The sequence below is a fragment of the Sus scrofa genome, chromosome 5 (genome assembly GCF_054392235.1).
Source record: "Sus scrofa isolate SSC_HxYL_T2T_F1_AM1 chromosome 5, Sscrofa_HxYL_maternal_Yorkshire_Landrace_v2.0, whole genome shotgun sequence".
NCBI classification, from domain to species: domain Eukaryota; kingdom Metazoa; phylum Chordata; class Mammalia; order Artiodactyla; family Suidae; genus Sus; species Sus scrofa.
In genome coordinates this window covers 94,434,067-94,456,197 of record NC_139387.1, presented here as the reverse complement: position 1 = coordinate 94,456,197, position 22,131 = coordinate 94,434,067, and the positions used below count along the sequence as shown (strand labels likewise).

Below are 22,131 nucleotides of genomic sequence, written 5' to 3'. Positions count from 1 at the left end.
GCCCGAGCCGCTTGCCGCGGGCAGCGCGACCCCTGCCGGCGGCGGCGGCGACGGCGGCGGAGGGGGCGGGGCCTCGAGGGCGGGGCGGGGTATCCCCGGGAAACCCCCCACCCCGAGGTGGGGCCTGGGTCTGGAGCCCCGAGCCCCGGGCCTCGGGGGCGGCTGGAGGGGGTGGGAGGGGTGGGGAGACCCCACGTAGGTGAGAAGGTTAGGCACTGCCTGTCCACCGCGACTGGAGGAGAAATTATCTGAATAATCCCCCCCCCTTCATCTTCCACCCCCCAACAAAACAAAAACTGCTGCTAACATTATCCAAGTAATTATGTAATTGAGAGACCGTGGCCACGGTTCTCTGTTGGTTCTCTAGAGAGCTGGTGTCAAAGGACCTGCACTTGAGCTTGATTGCTGCAACTTTTCTCCTTTATTGTGGTTAGGTGAGGGGGTGGGTACCAGGGCAGCAGTCCCTCACACAGGCGGCATTTATTCATTTAAATTACCAACTTCTTTTTCTTATATTCGCGGCAATATAGTAGGTCCTCAAGGCACGGAGCGTCTCTCTGGGGTGAAAGGTACTCCATAAACAGTTATACAAATCCGAGCTTTGAGAAGGGCAATGGAAGGTGCTCTGAGAACAGAAAGGAAGTACTGTTGCAGAGTTGGTTAGGTTGTGTTTTCTTGGAGGAGGGGAGCGGTGGAGAGGTTGGCCCAGTTTCTGTAAGTGTCTTTACTTTCTTCTTTCCCAGAGGCTAACAGCTAGTTCAGGAATGAACAGCAGAGTGAAAGTGAAGACAAACTGAAGTAATACTGACCCACATTTTTCCCACTAAGAAGGATAAAGGCAGAGTAAACACAAACAGAAACCCCTAGAGGGAGATAATGAGAGGATTGAAAAAGAATGGAGACCGGATGTAGACAAGCTAAACAAGAAAAAAAATTAAAACCACATAAAAGGCCTGGTGAAGTGAGATATAAATATTTGTCTACTGTAATACCCAGAAATAGACTTAATACATTTTTAATGCAATTTCAATCACATTATGTCCTAAGGACTTTTGACAATTATCTTCCTGGAGTCTTGGGTGAATCCTTTCTCCCTAAAAAGAATGCCTGACGACTTCTTTTATTTTGCTGGACCAAGTTGAGTGTATCTACTGTAATATCCAACAATCATACATTTCAGTCAGATTTCTCCATACCTCTAAAATTACTAGAGTCCATAAATCAACGTTTATGCTCTGAACATATTTAACACGTGCTTATCATACATGAATTCAAATATATAACAAGCTTTCCTTTAGAATAAGTGGACTTAAAAAAAAAACTTTAGTTGATGCTTTTTAGATTTATCCAAGTCAAAGAACTCTGTAACATGGCAAGAAACAGCATCGTTTAGAGATCTTCTAAAGTTGGAAAGACAGAAAAGTTGATATTTACAAAAGATGTACTTATATGTCAAGTATTTTTCACATACCTGCCTTATTTTTTAAAAAATCATCTTTTTTTGGTCCCTTAGTAATATTAAAAGTCATGATAAAAGTGAGTTTACAAAAATGGCATCCTGAGTTTCCCATCAATAATTCCTCCTTCTATCATTATTGGAATGATTCCTTAATCCATTGGAAATCAAGATTGTTCTAATTGCCCCATCTAAAGTTGCTAAAGAGCACCTTTGCCTCTTCCTACATCTTTTATTACTGTAATAAAGATTTAATAATTAGAACTTAAATGATGATTGTATCCATTTTTTTCCCATCAAAAAAAATTCACTGGCCGTTCCTAATGTGCCAGGCACTGTTCTAGGCGCTGAAGATACAGACGTGAACAAGACCGAAGAGGTATGGAACTGTTTTCTGATGGTAGAAACAAGAAATAAACAAGTAACTTATTTAAGGAATTCATAACTCATAATCATGAGAAATACAATGAAGAAAATGAAACAGTAATGGAAAAGAAATTGAGGGAAGGGACAGGAGCTGGATGCTGAGGTCAGGAAAGGCTTGATCATCAGTAGAGGCTAAAAGCCATGGGTTCTTTCTTTACATCACTCAGTAAACAATTCAGTCAAGAAAAGGTCACATGGGAGTTCCTGCTGTGGCTCAGTGGTTAAGGAACCCGACCAGTAACCATGAGGTTTTGGGTTTGATCCCTGGCCTCGCTCGTGGGTTAAGGATCCGGCGTTGCCGTGAGCTGTGGTGTAGGCTGCAGACGTGGCTTGGGTCCCACATTGCTTCGGCCGTGGCGTAGGCCGGCGGCTACAGCTCCGATTAGACCCCTAGCCTGGGAACCTCCATATGTCGAGGGTATGGCCCTAAAAGGAGAAAAGACAATTAAAAAAAAGAGAAAGAAAAAGAAAAGTTCACATGAAGTAAGGAAAGAAGAGAAAGACAAATACCATATGACATCATTTATATGTGGAATCTAAAATATGCACAAATGAACCCATCTGCAAAACAGAAATAGACTCAGACATAGAGGACAGACTTGTGGTTGCCAAGGGGGAGGGGGAGAACTGGGAGATTGGAATTAGTAGATGCAAACTATGACATTTAGAATGGATAGGCAATGAGGTCCTCCTGTGTGGGATGGGGAACTATACCCAGTCTCTTGGGCAAGACCATGATGGAAGATAAGAAAAGGATGTGTGTGTATATATAGATATGACTGGGTCACTTTGCTGTACAACAGAAACTGGCACAACATTGTAAATGAACTATACTTTAATAAAAAATTTTTAGAAATTAAAAAAGATCACATGAAAAAAGAAAATGTATTATTTACACACAGTGGAATATTATTCAGCCATTAAAAAGAAGGAAATGGTGCCACCACCTGAATGCCCAGGAGAACATTATGCTAAGTGAAATAAGCCAATCACAGAAGTATGAAGTATCTATATGAAGTATGACAAACAGTCAAATTCAGAAGCAGAAAGTGGAGGGATGATTGCTGGGGGGCGGTGGAAATGGGGAGTTGCTCATCAATGGGTGTAAGGTTTCAGTTACACAACATGCAAAAGTTCTAGAGATCTGCTGTACCACATTGTGCCTATAGTTAATGATACTGTAACCTTAAGAATTTAAGAGGGTAGATCTCTTTTTATCTTTTCTTATTGTAAAAAAAGAAAAGAAACATACACACAATCAAAATAATGGGTGAGTACACTTAGTTACTTTGTATTTTATTTTACTTTTTGCTTTTTAGGGCCACACCCTCGGCATATGGAGGTTCCCAGGCCAGGGGTCAAATCGGAGCTACAGCTGCCAGCCTACACCACAGCCACAGCAACACCAGATCCGGGGCTCGTCTGTGACCTACACCACAGCTCATGGCAAGACCAGATCATTAACCCCACTGAGCAAGGCCAGGGATGGAACCCGATCCTCTGAGCCATGATGGGAACGCCCCCATCTAGTTACCTTTTAAAATTGATTTAAAATTCGCGTATCATGGTTTTGTCATGTTGGCCTTTTTTCTAGGTTGCAATATAGACTTTTTTAACTTTGTAAAATAAAGTTGAATTATAAAGTTACTTAGAGCATTTCCCAAAGTGTGGTTAATGGATATCCCCTAGAGCTTAGTGGGAGGGGAAATGTTGAGAAGGACTTAAAGATCAGGTCAACTACTTTATCTTTTGGAAATTCACAATGCTCATTTACATATTAAAAACTCTGACACGTCCTGAGATTAAAAATATTTTTTTCTCTATTGAAACGAGTGGATCCCAAAATGCTGACTTAGCTTTATCACAGGACATATATGGAAATAATGAGACACATGTTTACTCATGAACTCAGTTTGGGAAACTGCTTTCTTGAAGCATGAAGCATTTTCTTTTCAGCCACAGGAAAGGGGGCACTGGCAGGGGAGAATTTGAAGGCCGCTGAAGAGAGAGTAGAAGGGGTTGGAGCCAGAAAAATCTTTTCTGTGATTCACACTTTGACAGTGACATAGCCCGGGGAACAAATGTGAAACATAAATAGATAAGATATGGAAAATAGACACTAAGCTGGTTTTCAGTTGCTCTGTATCAGTGGTTCTCAAACAACAGCCTCTAAACCCGCAGCAGCAATATCACCTGGGAATTTCTTAGAAATGAAAGTTCTCAGGCCCCACCCTATACCATCAAAATCAGAAACTCTGGGATGGAGCCCAGCAAGCTGTTTTAACAAGCCCTCTGGGAGTCCACTGCACGAGAAAGTTTGAGAACCACTGCTGTACCAACACCAACACATAATTTATCTACAACATAATTTTCTACTTATATGAATTTCTGGGCCATTCCCAATTATTAATCATTGTAGAGTTCCCTGGTGGGTTAAGGATCCAGCATTGTCACTGCTGTGGCACAGATTTCATCCCTGGCCCTGCAAACCATGGATATGGCCAAAATAATAATAACTGTAAAAAAATTCTTAAAGAAATTATTTAACTTACCAAATTGAGGAAAGGTTTTTTGTCCATTCTCTTCCTTATTTTGCTTGGCTGAACCATAGAGTCAATCCATTTTTTCCCAGCAAGAGTGGAGCAAATCAAGCTAAAGGCAGCAATCAACTATCTTCCCCCATGTCGATTGAGCAAAATAATTTTACATTTGGTAGAAGTGAAATTATAGGTAAGAAAGTCCTTTCAAATGATTTATTTGAACCTGCTTTGAAAACAAAAGCACTAGCCTCACCCAAACTTTTATTTTTTACAAATATTTTTACCATTACAACATCTGCAAAAGAGCTTGATATCATTGCACAATGATTCAGATGTAGCTCATCACTTTGTAGAGAATTAATTTACAGAGTCAGATCTATCTAAAATCATTATTAGAATATCTCCATGGACATACAAGTTAACAGATTTGGGGAGGGAAACTTCTTCCTTGTCTACATCTAAATGTTCGGATTTGCAATATTTGAAATACTGGATTGCAATGTAAGGCGCTGATAGACAGCATCCAAGATATTTGGTACAATCCAGGCAACATTATAAAAAGCTTTCAGGCAAGTGATATCAGGTGTCCTTACAAAGGAAATCCAGAAACCAAACTCAGTCTTGGCAGTTAAGGAAGACATAGTTTTCAAACATTTTGTTTTAAAGTCAAGTCATTCTCTAGTTGTTGAAAAAATTGCTTAGTTTTTTTGGTCTCCAGAGTGTTAGTCTCCAGCTTCCAGAAAGGCTTCACAAGGCTCTATTAAGAGACTAAGAAGGGATTCAATCATCTTTCTTTCTCTTTCTTTCTGTTGTGATATTAACTGTTCTTAATTAGATTGATGGTCTGGAAAAAAAAAAAAGCAGAAGTGGGCTGTTAATCAAATAAAATACATTCAAAGCTTATCTAAGCTTTCTGAAAAATGAAGCACAACATGCAGACACCTAAGATTTAAAAAATTCCTCCCCCCTTTTTAAAAAAAAACCTGGTTGAAAAGTTGGTGCTAGGGCAGCAAGTTTTTCCCTCTTAAGCATGTTAAGAAGGAAGATGTGGCAATTAACCATTTTTCCCAAGGGCTTTCGGAAAGATTATTGACCTTTTTTCATCTTTTAAAAAATGAAAGAAGAGAGGGAGTAGCAAAGGCCTTTTGATTTTGTCATCTTGAAATGTGGCCCAGTGATTGGCTTTTAGGGAAGTTTATCAGACTGATTTGCAGATGTGACCCTTCTAGTCTTTAGCTGTTAGTTCGGAAGGGCAAGTTTTTCTGTACATTAACTTGGCCTTGCCAAGCCACCAGGACCCTGGGATCATTTTAGAGTTGATATGACCTGTGAAGAGGAGACTAGAGAAAGTGGGCGGCATTTAACATGGGAAAAATTACAACTGAGGAAGAGGAAAAAGACAAGAAAGGCAAAAAGCAGGGGCAGAGGAAAAGGAGAAGAATTAAGTCTATTAACATAATTTTATTTCAGCAGTAAGGAAGCCACAAATGTTACTTAGTATTAAACTTCATGTAATAGAAAGAAAGACTAGAAAAACACCAGGCTAAGCAGCCCTGAAGCAGTATTTCAAAGGCCCTGAGCTTTGCAATCAAGTGATTGAATGGGAGTCCTAGCTTTGCCACTGTGAGATTTTGGCTGGTTGCTTAACTAAGAGTTTCCTCGTGTAAAATCAGGAGCACAACATACCTGCCAGGTGGTAGAGGTTAAATGAGATAATGAATGCAAAGCACCTGTATCACAACTTTTCCTTTTGTAAGTGACATAAACAGCAATTCAAATAATGTCTGTAAAAGAGGGATTTCGTTGTTGGTATAACTGCAAAGACCAAGGGTGGTGCAGGTTTCAGAGACCTCTTACCCAGCAAGGCCACACGATGTCATCATGACCCGGTTTCTCTCCTTCCTTTGGTTCTGCCTTTGGCAGCCTTGGCTCACCCACCCATTAGGTCAGAAGATGTGTAACTCTAAACGTTCCGGATCCAGCCTTGCAGAAAAGCGGGAGCAACATCTCCAGGAGCACAAACATTAGCTCTCATCGGCCCAGCTTGAATCCATAAATGGCACTGTGGCCAAGGCCAGTTTGAGTGGTTGGTCACAGACGCCCTATCCTTAGAGCCAGCGTGGTATTTACTTTCTCTGGATCCCATGCGCTGAGAGGATGGGAAGAGAGGTGCTGCCCAACGCAAAATGGGGGTACTCTTTCTATAAGTAGCGTGGTGGATGCAGGGCATCCCCTTAATTAAAATGCAAAAGGCCAGGGATGAGCAGGCTTGATCATTAGCTGGATCCAGGGCAGTCCGCCTCAGAGCGCTCCATCTCTCAGCTGGGCTTCAGCCTCTGTTCCTACCTCATTCTCTCATGCTTTCTGTTCAAGGTCATTGGCTTCTCTAAAGGAAAGGCTGTTCTTTCAGAAGATTCCAAGGAAGAACTCTAATTGGTTCAGCCTGGGTCGGATGTGTCCCCTTCGTAGTCAGGAGAGTCCCACCAGACCACATGGAGGGGGAGACATAGCTGCCCAGGGAGCAGGAGTGGGCTGGTAACAGATGTAAGAGGAACGTGGTACAGGCCAGTCAAAAATCACAGGTGTCCACTCTACTTGGGTAAATGCCAAGGGTGTCATCAGAAATTACAAATCAGAGAAAGTAAGTTTGGTGTGGAAGGCAGGGGGAACCAAGAGTTGGAGTAAATAAATGAATACGTGAATAAACAAATTGTGGTGTATATATATATTTTTTTGGGGGGGGGGTCTTTTTGTCTTTTGAGGGCCGCACCCACAGCATATGGAGGTTCCCAAGCTAGGGGTCTAATCAGAGCTGTTGCCACCAGCCTACGCCACAGCCACTGCAACGCCAGACCCAAGCTGTGCCTGCGACCTACACCACACAGCTCACGGCAATGCCAGATCCTTAACCCACTGATCGAGGCCAGGGGTGGAACCTGCAAACTTCTGGTTCCTAGTCGGATTCGTTTCCGCTGCGCCACAATGGGAACTCCAAATTGTGGTAGGTTTATACTCGGCCTAGGATTCTACTCAGCAATAAAAGGGATAAATTACTTATATATGCAACAACATGGATGAACCCCACAATAATTATGTTGAATGAAAGAAGTCAGATAAAGTTCCTGTCTTGGTTCAGTGATTAACAAACCCGATTAGTATCCATGAGGATGCGGGTTCAGTCCATGGCCTCACTCAGTGGGTTAAGGATCTGGCGTTGCCTTGAGCTGTGGTATAGGTTGCAGACACCGCTAGGATCCAGAGTGGCTGTGGCTGTGGTGTAGGCCGGCAGCTGTAGCTCTGATTCGACCCTTAGCTTAGGAACCTCCATATGCCGTGGGTGTGGCCCCAAAAAAAAAAAAAAAAAAATCAAACAAGAGTACCCTTGCTTATTTCCATTTTTATAAAATTATAGGAAATGCAAACTAATCTACAGTGATAAAAAGCAGATAAGTGCCTGGGCCTGGGGGAGGAAAAGATTAAAAGGGGCATGAGGACATTCATAAAGATGATGTGTTCTTTTTTCTTTATTTTCTTTATTGTGGTGAGTTTCATGCCTGTGTGAAAACATTAAATTGGACACTTTAAATATGCGCGGTTTATTGTATGTTAATCATAACTAAATAATACTCTTTAAAAAGGGAGAGAAAATGTACTCCAAAACATTATCCTGTTTAATAGCATTCGAAACGGTTACCTCACCTGTCTGTACACGTCTGAATTTTCCAAAGGTGTTATAAATGCAGGCTTTCTGTGAGTATATCTATATAGAACTCACATCACTTAACTCATAGGTAGTTTCTAGCCTCAGGGTCAATGAAAAGATTAATTAAAGCTACAAATAAGATTATATTTTTCTCCATGCTGAAAAAGAGTGTAGCAGTGGGCAGCTGTGAGTCATGCCCATATAAACCTACCTGACCCTGAATAAAATATTGACCTGCAGAGTTCCTGTTGTGGCGAAGCGGAAACGAATCCAACTAGGATCCATGAGGATGTGGGTTCGATCCCTGGCCGTGATCAATGGGTTAAAGATCCAGTGTTGCTGTGAGCCATGGTGTAGGTCACAGATGCGGCTTGGATCTGGTGTTGCTGTGGCTCTGGAGTAGGCTGGCAGCTGTAGCTCTGACTCGACCCCTAACCTGTGAACTTCCATATATTGTGGGTGTGGCCCTAAAAAGCAAAACAAACAAACAAACAAAAATTGACCTGGTAAATCGTTACTTATTTATTTATTTGGTCATCCACATGCACCATAGCAGCAACAATTGCTGGATCCGTAACCCATCGTGCCACAAGAGAACCCCTAGACTCTCGAGAACATGTTTTAAAGTAGATGGTCAGAGGCAATGAATGTCAACACCCTTCACCTTCTCTCTCCACCTCTTCAATGTGAAAAGAATCCAAACTGTTGCTCTTAGAATGGATTTACAATGAGATCCTGCTGTGTAGCACAGAGAACTATGTCTAGATACTTACATCGCAACACAACAATGGGAGGAAAAATTATGTATACATGTATGTGTAACTTGTCCCCATGCTGTACAGGGGAAAAGTTTTTTTGAGATATTGTTTATTTCATGTTTTCTGAATATACACTTCCTGTTTTTATTGTCCTGAAATGTAGATTATCTGTGCAATTGAAGGTGCTTTTCCTCAAGGCAGGGAGAAGCTTGCCATTGGGCAGGACGCCTGTGTCTTTCCATCCCTGAAACTCAAGCCGTAGGTGGATCACAGTTAGAACTGCTTTCCATAGCTCATAACAGTTACCTATCTTCAAATTCTAGTTTGATCAGAAGGCATCAGAAGTGCTAACTATTTCAGTATTACCTCTCACACACCTAGGAAGGCAAAGGCATTTTACAAAGGCTGCTTCCTTCCTTCACAACTTTCTATCCACTATTAGGAGTAAATGGAGTCAAATATTCCAGCCCTCTTTTTTTTTTTTTTTTTTTTCTTTTTTTAAAGGCCACACCTGTGACATATGGACGTTCCCAGGCTAGGGGTTGAATCAGAGTTGCAGCTGCTGGCCTATGCCACAGCCACAGCCACACTGAATCCAAACCGCATCTGCGACCTACAGTGCAGCTTGTGGCAATGCTAGATCCTTAACCCACTGAGCAAGACCAGGGACAGAACCCCCATCCTCACAGAGACAACGTTGGGCCCTTAACCCACTGAGCCATAATAGGTACTCTCTAGCCTTCTTTTATTTTGCATAAATTTTCACAAGAATTTTAGCATGAAGCAATAGAAAGACTACAGGATTCAAGGTGAAATGATTTAGATCTTAGCTCCACTATTTGTTGTAAGACAGTAAAATCTTCCTGAGCTTCAGTTTCTTCATATGTAAAATGGGCATATCTCATGGGATCTTTCATGAGGATGCAAGAAGCCACATATAAAAAGTGCCTAATACAATATTTGGCACTGAACAGGCAATGAATAAATGTTAGCGTTCTCCCTTCCACTCCTGCACACCATGACTATAAAAGTCATGGAAAAAATGCCTTGATGAAAATGCATCTAGGAAGGCAGAGATCTAAGTTTATAATGCTCAAGAGAAATAATTTGTCTTCTAAGAAGAGGATCCAAAATATTTAGAAAAAAGGAATGGAGATAAACATTTTTTTTTTTTTTTTTTTTTGCTGGAAGATGAGCAGCTCCATTTAGGAAAGAATTAGATGTTTATATCCTAATGAATTTCATTACAAGTATTAACATTCAGAAGGTGAAGTATCAGCGATAGTTATTATGAATAAAATACACGTACTTTGTGACCTGTAAAGATCTTCCTGTAAGGGGAATAAAACACATGAACATAGATTCTTATGTTTCTACTTTTTATACCTTGTATTTACAAGTACAATTATAAAACAACATATTCTATCAGAGATACACTAGCAATTTTAGGGTTAGGAACTAGAAAAGTTTTCCAATTTGCATATTTACTTTTTGTGTGTGTGTGTGTCTTTTGTCCTTTTAGGGCTACACCAGCGGCACATGGAGGTTCCCAGGCTAGTGGTTGAATTGGAGCTGTAGCCACCAGCCTACGCCACAGCCACAGCAACGCCAGATCCGTGCCGTGTCTGCAACCTACACCACAGCTCACGGCAATGCCAGATCCTTAACCCACTCAGCAAGGCCAGGGATCGAACCCGCAGCCTCATGGTTCCTAGTCGGATTCGTTTCCGCTGCGCCACCAGGGGAACTCCCATATTTACTTTTCAATGATCACTTCATTCAAGTATTTCTCCAACCAATATGTGTTTGGTGTCTACAATGTACCAGGGACTGTGAGGAGTAGAAACATAACAGGCAATGCCTTCGACCTCAGAGGGCTTAGTGTCCATCGGGGGGAAAAAAGGCCTGGTCATAACGCAAAGAACTAAGGGCATGAGAGAAAAGTCTGACTATGCTGCTCAGGGGAGGAAGAGGATTTCTAGCTGGGAGAAGTGGAGGGAGTAAGAAATCAAGGTAGTTTACACTCTTACAGAAGATCCATCAACAAGCACTTATTGGTGACTAATTAGGAGCACTTATTGGTGACTAATTAGGAGTGTGGCATTGAGTGCTATAGAGAATGCAGAAGTACCTTTGGTGGTAATCCTTGGCACAACATGTAGTCCAATGGCATATCCTAGCACCAGGAAGAATTTGAAGGTAGGCAGGCTCTCACTGCGCCTTCTATAAATTTCAATATATTTATTTCACATGCCATCGCTTGTTAATATTAATTCAATTGTTAGTAGTAATCCAATCTCAAAGAAACCAGCAAATCTGTGACGTGTGGAGACAAAAGGCAGGTGTTTTTTTTTTTTGTTTTTTTTTTTCATACCAGTGATTGGATAAAGAGATGATGGAAAAAAGAGAGAAATCAGGGCATTTTGAAATAGCCTCTAGTCCTTTGCCAAACTGTGGCTGGGCCATGCCATTCTTTAGGAATCTTGTCTGCATGGCAGTATTTGAAAATTAAAAATTTTAGCTAGGAGTTCCCACTGTGGTGCAGTGGAAATGAACTGGTATCCATGGCAGCTGTAGCTCCAATGCGACCTCCACCCTGGGAACTTCCATATGCAGAGGGTGTGGCCCTAAAAAGCAAAAAAAAAGGAAAAAAAAATTCGATTCCTTATTTGGTTTCTACCTAGGCATTTGTTTTTGGAGAATAATATAGTTATGACTGTAGAGTCACGTACAATTTTTGTCTAGCGTTTACACAGAGCCAGATGAAGATGAGTACTGGAAAGCTTAAGCATTTTCTTTCACGACAGACGTATACTATAAATCTGAACCACGACTCGCAAAGACACATGTACACTCCAATGTTCATTGCAGCACTATTTACAAGAGCCAAGACATGGAAACAACCTAAATGTCCATCGACAGAGGAGTGGATCCAGAAGATGTGGTACATATACACAATGGAATATTACTCAGCCATCAAAAAGAATGAAATACCAGCATTTTTAGCAACATGGATGGACCTAGAAACTATCATGCTAAGTGAAGTCAGCCATACAATGAGACACCAACCTCAAATGCTTTCACTGACATGTGGAATCTGAAAAAAGGACAGACGGAACTTCTTTGCAGAACAGATGCTGAGTCACAGACAATGAAAAACTTATGGTCTCCGGAGGAGACAGTTTGGGGGGTGGGGGGATGTGCCTGGGCTGTGGGATGGAAATCCTGTGAAATCAGATTGTTATGATCATTATACAACTACAGATGTGATAAATTCATTTGAGCAATAAAAAAAAATCTCCAAATTTATAACCTTCAGAAATAAATTTTGTTTTCATTTACATTGTAAAGCCATTAACTGTGAAGTAATCTATTTCTTCCCCTAGAATGAAATTTCCAACTTTCCCATCCAAAACAACCTCGCTCCCCAAGTTTGGCATGAGCATTTTTCAACTTTTTCATCTGAGAAACGGTGTTCGTCCCTTTGCATCTGATTCACGCCTTCTGCTGTCATACAAATTGTATGTCTCAGCTTTTTTTTTTTTGCAAGTCACGTACTTCCAACTCAGATTTAGGCATGTCTGTATGGCTCACACAGTGACACCCAATCCAGCAATACACAACAGGCTCAAACTATACCATGATCGAGCCTGAGGGGGAGTAATCTGTTTTATTTGGAACAAGAAATAAATTGGAAGGAAACATAGCTTGAAGACAGACTTTGAAGATAACAGAGGAAGGACAGATGAGAAAATTATTAAGGTTTTTAAGGGTTTTCTCTTTTTCTTAAGAATATTAAAATGTTAATTAAATGTTACATTTACCCATTGCCTTTTTGGCAAATGCTCTACAAATTATAATAATATCACAAAAGGTTCAGAAAAGAAATGAAAGAAAATCACCTGTAACTCTTCAACTCTGACAGTAACTTTGATATTGTGTGGTATCTCTCTAGTCTTTATTTCATATTCATATATTTTTAATACTGTGCAGGTAATGTTGTATCATGTTCTTCATGCTGGTTCCTGTGGTCTTTATGAGTATCCTATTTATTAGACACTCTGTAACCTGCATTTCGTGGGCCCTCCTGACCTCTCTGCAAAGTGTTCTCCAAAATGTGCTTGGGAGTCGCCGCCAGGAATGGGCGCCTCGCTTGAATTCCTACCTGTTCAGCGGTCACATGTTTTCTTTAATACACCACCATGTTTTCAGGCAAGCTGAGTCTTCAAAAACTGATGTTTCCTCCGCCATCATCTTTCTTGGATACCATGGACTTTTGTTTAGCCTCTCAAATCACCCACCTGATTTCACTCACTGCTGCTCCACCCTAAGGAAGAGGAGAAATTAGCAACAGATGCCCTTAGGGTTCCCTAGAAGTAGGCACACATTTTCCCCCAAACTACCTCTAAACAGAGCACTTTTTTTTTTTCTTTTTTTGCCCACCCAGCTCCCAGGCCAGGGATCGGATCCCTGCCGCAGTTGTGACCTACACTGAAGCTGCAGCAACGTTGGATCCTTAGCCCATTATGTGGATCCTTAGCCCGCTATGTGGGGCTGGGGATTGAACTTGCATCCCAACACTCCAAAGATGCTGTTTACCCCATTGTGCCACAATGGGAATTCTTTTTTTTTTTTTTTTTTTTTTTTTTTTTGTATTTTCCGGGCCACACCTGTGGCATATGAAAGTTCCTAGGCTCGGGGTCAAATTAGAGCTAAGCCACCAGCCTGCACCACAGCTCACGGCAGTGCTGGATCCTTAACCCACTGAGTGAAGCCAGGTATCGAACCGAGTCTTCATGGATACTAGTTGGGTTTGTTACCTCTGAGCCACAATGGGAACTCCAGGAACCCCAATTTAAGAAAAATTCTCAAACTCAAAACAGTTCATTGAATAAAAAGACACTAAATTAGATGTGAAAAATGATGTGACTTCCTATATTTGCAAATGAAATAGCTTTAAGTTAGCTTTTCCGTATTTTTCTTTTTAAAGCAAAGGGTCCATTTCTGCATAGGGCTACAAGATGTTCATTCCAGAATTCACTAAACTCTCGTGTAAGCTCACTGCTGTAGACTGAATGTTTATGTCCCCCTCAAATTCACATGTTAAATCCTAACCCCCAGTACAATGGTATTAGAAAGTGAGAGCTTTGGTAAGTGACAGAAGAGTCACTTGGGCTCATGAGAGTAGAAACCTTATGATTAATGCCCTTGTATAAGAAACCTCAGGAAGCCTCCTTGTCCTTTCTGCCTTGTGAGGACGCAGTAAGAAGAAAGATGTCTGTGAACCAGAAATGGGCTCTCATGAGACTCCAAATCTGCCAGCACCTTGATCTTGGACTTCCCAGCCACCAGGACTGCAAGAAGTAAATGTCTGTTGTTTCTAAGCCACCCTGTCTGTGACACTCTGAGCACCCCAAACAGACTAGGACAGTGTTACATAGAGAATTCAAACAATGGCAGAATGACATAGCAGGAAAAACGAGTGTTTGGGTTTAGAGAATAGAGACACACCCTGGTGAAGCCTGGTGTTGGATATTTAAGATGCTTAAGTCTGCTAGTGGACTGGAAACCAGGACATCTGTCATTAAAGAAGAAAAACAGGCATGAACAAGATGGAGTAGGTGGCAGATGGATTTCCCAAACAGCCAGCAATCAGTGCAGGTCTAGACAGGTTGGAGAGGAAGGTTGGGAAAGTCCAATAGTAACGCATTTGGAACAAAAGCTTTCATCTTCACAGTTTTGTTGGTTGGTTAGTTGGTTGTTCTGCTTTGTTTCCAAAGAACTTTCTTATGTGACTGTGGGATGTTCCACTGAAGAAATTTAATGGCAACATAGCACGGTGGCCTTTGACATAAGAGGGCTGGACTCAAATTCCAGTTCTAACACTCAGGCAATTATTTCAACATTCTGGAATCTCCTCTTATTCACCATAAAACGAAGTGACTGTATTAGACCCATGGTTCCTAACTATTTTGGGGAGATGGTGTCATTCACCTCCTTGGAGCTGATGAAAGAAAAGGATTATTATCTCATATAAATGCACATAACTATCCCCTCACATTTGGGCACACACTTAATTTTATCACATTAGAAACTGATTTTCTTCACAAAGGAAAAAAGTTACCAAGAATTTTCCTTCTCTTCTTATTGATTCACATAAATGAAGTAATTTGAAATAACTCCAAAGTGTGTGGAAATACAAAATAACAAAATTAAAATTCTTCCCCAAAGCAGATTTAAATGAGAAGGCTACCATCATTTGACTTGGAGAAATTATGGAATTGTCTTTAGGTCACAATGTTTGTCGTTTGTGCTCTTCTACCCATTTTGACTTTTAATTTTGATAGCAGCAAATGAAAGAAAACCCCAATTAACAAAGTAGGTTGCAGCAAATGGGCAGGCTTGCTAAGACCTATATTGATTTCTCTGGGACTCTTCGTGCTGATACCGTCACATCATTTCCTCTTTCCTTGGGTCAATGAATTTGGTCATCTTTGCAAAGTCTGAATCATCCCTGCGGTTGATGTCAGCAAGAAAACGAGTAAAATCCACATTTCAATTTTAAAGTCAAATGAATATAACTAACTTTTGGAGAAGCTCTGCAGCATTTCCAGGTGCCTGTAGATTTCTGCCTTGTGAGCAACTGACAAGTTTCATCACTCCGGACTGGAGCAGGAGACTCTCCTCCAGCCTGGGAAAGATTGTGCATATTTGTCTGTTTCCAAACGTCTCCCACAGTGGCAACTTGGCCAAAAGGGCTTGTGGGATTTTTTTTTTTTTTTTTTTTTTTTTTTTTGTGTGTGTGTATGTTTTGGTTAGCTTCCAAAATGGTATTCTCAGGACCTTACACTGGAAAAAAAAAAAAAAAAAAAAAAAAAAAGGTAAGGAAAAACAAACCTTACCTTATTCGCTTGATCAAATACATCAAAACCATAAATGACTTTTTCTCTGTGGAATTATTTTAGGAGAGAATACCAAAGAATAATATTCTGCTTCCATTGCTTGATAAAAATTCCTTTAAATCCCAATAAGTCAAATCCCTGGGTCTGGAGAAATTGATGGCTTCTGTGGCAACAGGCAGGATTCTTCAGGACTATTGGCAAAGGCTTTGATGCCCATGCAAGGTGATGTAGAAAGCTGTGACTCATGGTGACGTGTTTTCTTCATCAAGGCAGAAAAACCACATGTGTTGCCAAATACTGCATGGGCACCGTAGTTCCAAAATTTTGTTTGCAAGAGGAGTTTTTACTTGAAGAAGTAACTCTACCATTTCAAGTAATTTCAGGCCTTTGAGGTTTCCAAATGGGGCTCATAATGTTCTTTAACATTTTTTCCGACACATATTTGACAGACAATAGAAAGTGACTGGCACTTTTTTCCTGAAGAGAATGGCATAATGGCAAATTTCTCTGAAATAACAGATGAAATGTCAGTAAATCCAGGGCAGAGTATGTCATTTGGCAAAGGCACCGATTCCATATTATTCCTTTATTCCAAGCCGTAATTTAACTTGACCATTTAAAAGCCCAAGGTTTGTGTGCGGCTTCTTTTGCCTAGCATTGCCAACCCTTCAGACAGGAAATGTTGGGGTAAATGCAGGCTTTTGGAAAATTCCAGCCTTTCCAAATTGAGTCTTCTCAAAATAAAACCCAATAACAACAAAACCATCTCATTGTCTCATGTGTTTTCAGGGTAGAGAGATACAGAGGTGTTTCTTTAGCTCTTTACCTATTGGCTGCCGTGAACCAGAATCATAGTGCACAGTAAGCAATGTGGCTTTCATAGCCCCTGATAATAAAGCAATGCGGAGTTCCTTTGTGGCTCAGTGAGTTAAGGATCTAGAGTTGTCGCTGTGGCATGGGTTTGATTCCTGGCCAGGGAATTTCCGTATTCGGCTGCCATGTGTGCAGCCAAAAAATAATAATAAGAGCGCAATGCATATCAAACCAAAGGATGCCAGGTATGTTTCCAATCTTTTCTCCCACAGCGGCAACTTGGGAGAAGCACTTTTTTTTTTTTTTTTTCAATTTCAGCTGGATGCACTATAAACAGATAATCATCAATATAATGTCAGGAATAATTTTAATGCTTAATGATTGGGTTTGGAGGGCAAAATTAAGAGTTATTGCTTCTTTCCTCCTACTTTCCAAATTTTCTGTAATGCTATTACATTATTTTTAGCATATGAATTACATTAAAATGAAACAGAGGTTCCCTGGTGGTTCAGCAGGTTAAGGACCTGACCTTGTCACTACTGTGGCTCTGATTGCTGCTGTGGTTGGGATTTGACCCGCAGCCCCAGAACTTCTGCATGCTGCAGGTGTGGCCAAAAATAAATAAATAAATAATAAAATAAAATAAAATAGTATGTTGGCAAAAATGAGACTTGCAGAAGTCAAAAAGATCATATGCTGCTTAGATATGAGAGCAGATACTTTCAGAATATCTTAGCTGTAACTAACTGGGCTAGCTGTTTCACATATATTACCTCATGTGTTTTTCATAATAATTCTGTGAGACAGGTACTATTAGTGTCCTCATGTTACAGATGAAGAATCAAACTCAGAAAGAATAACCAACTTGCCCAATGACACACAGATAGTGGCTGAGCCAAAATTTCAAAGTATGTTCCTTTAGCTCCAAAGCCTGTGCTCTTAATTACTACACAAATGTGAAGGAATCAGAGACATAGTGAGAAAATACATATGGAGTTCCCGTCGTGGCTCAGTGGTTAACGAACCTGACTAGGATCCACAAGGATGTGGGTTCGATCCCTGGCCTTGCTCAGTGGGTTAAGGATCTGGCATTGCCCTGAGCTGTGGTGAAGGTCGAAAACTCAGCTCAGATCCCTTGTTACTGTGGCTGTGGTGTAGGCCGGCAAAAAAGAAAGAAAGAAAATACAGATAAGCAGAATTCTTAGCTGAAGGGTAAATATGGGGTTTTCACATGAGGGAGATTAATCTATAGAGAAATGAATAAAAGTATCTTTGGAGAAGGTAGCATGTTTACAAACAAATTCAGCTCCCTTTACTCCTAAATCTATCCTCCCACAGTCTTCTGACTTGTGACTTTAGCCTCCACAATTGATGTTTATCAGAAACAGAGTCCCCCTTCACAATCCACTTCCCTAAAATTTTCTAATAAGGGAGGTCAGTAGCACAGTGGGTTATGGATCTGGCATTGTCACTGCAGTGGCTTGGGTTGCTGCTGTGGCACGGGTTCAATCCCTGGCACAACTGCTGTGGCGTGGGTAGTGGGCACCTCAGTTAATGTCCGTTGACTGATAAAATACTGAAAGAGGCTTTGTAAGACTTACCAATTTGGCAGACTCTAATACCCAGCAATTTGTTGAAATTGTGCTGCGGCAGAAATATTTAGATAAACTTGGTTGGTTACTCCCCACTACCTCATCCCATCAACAACACAGAGGTGACAATGGACCATCTTGCAATCCTTTTTTTTTTTTTTTTGTCTTTTTGCCTTTTCTAGGGCCACTCCCCATAGCATATGGAGGTTCCCAGGCTAGGGGTCTAATTAGAGCTGTAGCCGCCGGCCTACACCACAGCCACAGCAACTTGGGATCCGAGCCGCGTCTGTGACCTACACCACAGCTCACTGGATCCTTAACCCACTGAGCGAGGCCAGGGATCGAACCCGCAACCTCATGGTTCCTAGTCAGATTTGTTAACCACTGAACCATGACGGGAACTCCCCATCTTGCAGTTCTTGTGAGACAAAACCTTTGTTTCATCAAGCACATGCCTCAATTGTGCAGCTCTTATTGGTGCTGACTCTAGCACATCTCCCAGTCTCTTCTGTCTCTTGATTCTTTTTGCAACCATTTTATGCCATCGTCCTCTTCTCTTTAGAAAGATTTTTTTTTTTCTGTTTCCCTTGGCCATACTAAAATTTATTCATTTGAATCCTCACTGCTTTGATAATAAGCTACAGTTAATTTGTGCTTTTTCTGTTAACTACTTCCAAAATGAAAAAGAAAGGTCAAATTTTCTTCTCAAACAATTCTTTTGCAAGCCCCTAATTCTCCCCAAGCCCCTAATCATATTATCAGGTAATCTTAGTGACAAATAAGCAAAACATACTATGCTATAGAAGTGCAAATACTCTACTTTCCTCCTGAATTACTCTTCAGTAATGCAGTTTTTGCTGTTTTCCAATCATTAGCTTGGCAAGGTGACTCTGCAGGTTTGTTTTTTTTTTTTTCCTCGGGGAAACACCTGTTCTTCCTGCAAAAGAAAAGCTATTGCTCTCACTAAATGAATCCGAAAGCCCTGGGAGGATTTCCTTCTGTGGCTTTGTTTGTTCCCAAAACAGGTTCTCCTACTGAGCTTTCTCACCTCTGTAGCTTTGGTGAAGGGAAATAAGTTTATCTGGCAATTTCTTCAGTTCTTAATATATTAATAGTTCCCCCCCCTTTTTTTTTACTAGTGCTGGTGTAAGCTCCTGTCATGAGTGAAAAAAAGATAGCCTTCAATACTACCCTAAAAGGTAGCATTTGCCTTGGGAATAAATGCCAGTAATTCCTTCCTCTCTGTAAGTTATTTCCATAAAAATGCAAATGCAATCTTGGCTGACAGAGAATGCAGTTATTTAAGTATTAAACAATATAACATTCTCCTGATGAGTTCAACTTGAATGTCCGAAAGAGCAGGGAACACGGGATCCAATTCCCTGCTGGGAACCAATCTCATATTAAAACATGGCAAACATTATCTAAGGAATTGTACTGCAGTGCAGCTGGGAACTCTCCCTTTGCAATTGACTGCAGTGCCCTGGGCCACATTTTGAACTTGAACGTCGCAGGGATTCTTTGTCCAAACTCATATTCTGAAGAAATTTAAAAATAAAATTTCTTACAACTTAAATTTAATTGTGAACTAAGACTGCACAAAAAAAAAATACCATCATTTAGGTCCTACTCATCTATATCAAATAACCAAAGGTTTAGTGGACTCTTCACAACCATCCATAATGGTATGTGAGACAGGTCATCAGAATCTGCCGTATTTTATTTTTAACTCAACTCAAATAACTATATGTAAGTATCTATGTACACGTTAGCATATGCATACATTTTTCTCTTTCCTGAGATTATTTTAACAGACATAATACCCCCACATGATAAGACATTAAAATACCTTAGATCAGAGTTTGCATTGTGGCGCAGCTGGCTAAGAACCTGACTAGTATGTGTGAGGATGTGGGTTCCATCTCTAGCCTCACTCAGTGGGTTAAAGATCCGGTGTTGCTGCGAGCTGCGTGGGTGGTAGATGCAGCTCATATCTGGAGTTGCTGTGGCTGTGACGTCGGCTGGCAGCTGCAGCTCTGATTCGCCCCCTGGCCTGGGAACTTCCATGCACCACAGGTGCGGCTCTAAAAAGAAAAAAAGAAAAAAGAAAAAAACCCTTCTCGTATTGGGGAAGTCAGATTACCTGGGTTCCTTCCAGGCTCTAATACTACTTCTCTGTTTGACATTATTCTAAGCCCTAGTGTTCTCATTCGTAAGACTCGGACTGGCGTAGAGATTGGATGGGAGAATTCATGTAAAGCCCATGGCAGAGAGGCTGGCCAACTGTGATAGTGATCATTACCAGGAGAAAAGTCCGAATCTGGGAAAAAGACAAACTCAAATATTATAACCATATAGATAAACATGTTGCTTTAATTGTTCAAATTAAATAGTAAAATCGAGTTTTTAGCTTTGGAGCGCCCACAATAGTAAGGTGAAACATAGTCCAGTATATAAATCTTGGGTTCAGAAAGGAAGAAGCAAATTAGTTCAAAAGTAAAATTTTTGCTAACATGGAATTCCACAAGGAACGCATAGAGGGTACATTGAATAATATATTGAATATTAATACCCTTTAACAGCAAATACAGCAATGAGTTTAATTTGGCTGTTATAACAATCTCTGGTAAAAACACAAAATATTCAATTACAGTGTAGCTCAGTCAAAGACTATATTCAGTCTATGGGCCAAGTAAATATGGCCTCGATTTGTAGTCTTATGGAATTCAAAACATAGTGACTGAGCATCTGATTTGTGCAAGATACTGTCCGAGGCACCGTAAAGAAAAGCATAGGTAAATGAGACTCAAGTCTTGCCCTCCAGAATTGACTAATTGTAAGGCATGGACAGGAGACTAAAAAAATGATAACAGGGACTATGATCAAAAGAAACTAGCATAAACCCTGAAGGAAGATACACAATGCTCCGAGGAGTTTCCTTGTGGCACAGCAGGATAAGGATCTGGCATTGTCACTGGAGCGGCTCGGGTCAATGGCTATAGCGCAGGTATGATCCCTCACCTGGAAATGTCCACATGCTGCAGGTATAGCAAATAAAGTAAAAATAAAGAAAAAATAAAATAAAATGCTCTGGAGGCTCGAAGGACGGAAAGTTCTGTTCCTCCAACACGTCAAGCTCAGCCCCGCCTCACGGCTTTTGCACATGCTCTTCTCAGTGTCTGGAACAATCTTCTCGTCCCTCCTTCTCTGCCTTCAGGTCTCAGCTTAAGTTTTTCCCTCCCCGACTGCCCATCCCAGAGGAGACCCCCCCTCTATAATTCTCTATCTCAGCTCCCTGTTTGTTGCCGTTGTTTTTCCTCCTGGCGTTCGTTACAATTTACGATTCCTTCATATTTTCGAATTTACTTGATATTTTTCTGTCTCCTCATGTTGAATATAACATCCATGAAGACAGGACTATGTCTGCCTGTCTCGTCTGCCATTTCCTCCTGGATGCTTAGAAGAGTGGCTGGCACTTAGCAGGCACTCAGTGCCAGCGATCCGACCCAAGATCACATTTGGCTGGTTGGATCGGGACAGTTTTCATGAGAGGAAGGAAAAATTCTCAGAAATTGGATAGGTTGTAGGGGAAGGTTAGGGAGAAGAGAGATATTCCAATGAGAAGAAAATGCATAAGCAAATGTCAGGAGCTCAAGAAAAGCAAAGCATTTTCTGAGAGCCACAAACACCGTCAGACCTTTGAACTTGAGATGCATATGTCATTCTTCCGCCTCCCTCTTCCGTTTTAATGTTTACAAATTGGTGTAAGTGTCATTTGTCTTATAATCACTCTCTGAATGTACTATGGTTATATGCTTTTTTCTCCAAAATGGTATCGAATTGATAGTATGTATTATAATCATCAGTTACATTTTCGAAATGGGAAAATAAAGCAATTCAGTCTGTGAACCCAGAGTATGTGCAGGGGGGCTGAGAACATG

General features: G+C 40.9%; 1 long non-coding RNA gene across 1 annotated transcript in view; it reads right to left on the bottom strand.

Annotated features, from left to right (window-relative positions):
- Positions 1-2,701: 2,701 nt before the first annotated feature.
- The window catches only part of LOC102162163 (uncharacterized), a 54,664-nt gene continuing 35,234 nt past the window's right edge, over positions 2,702-22,131 (bottom strand). The window contains exons 2-3 of the long non-coding RNA XR_002344243.2: positions 13,049-13,210; positions 2,702-5,266 (exon numbers count right to left, since the gene is read on the bottom strand). This is a non-coding gene — a long non-coding RNA (uncharacterized LOC102162163). The remainder of the gene's footprint in view (positions 5,267-13,048; positions 13,211-22,131) is intronic.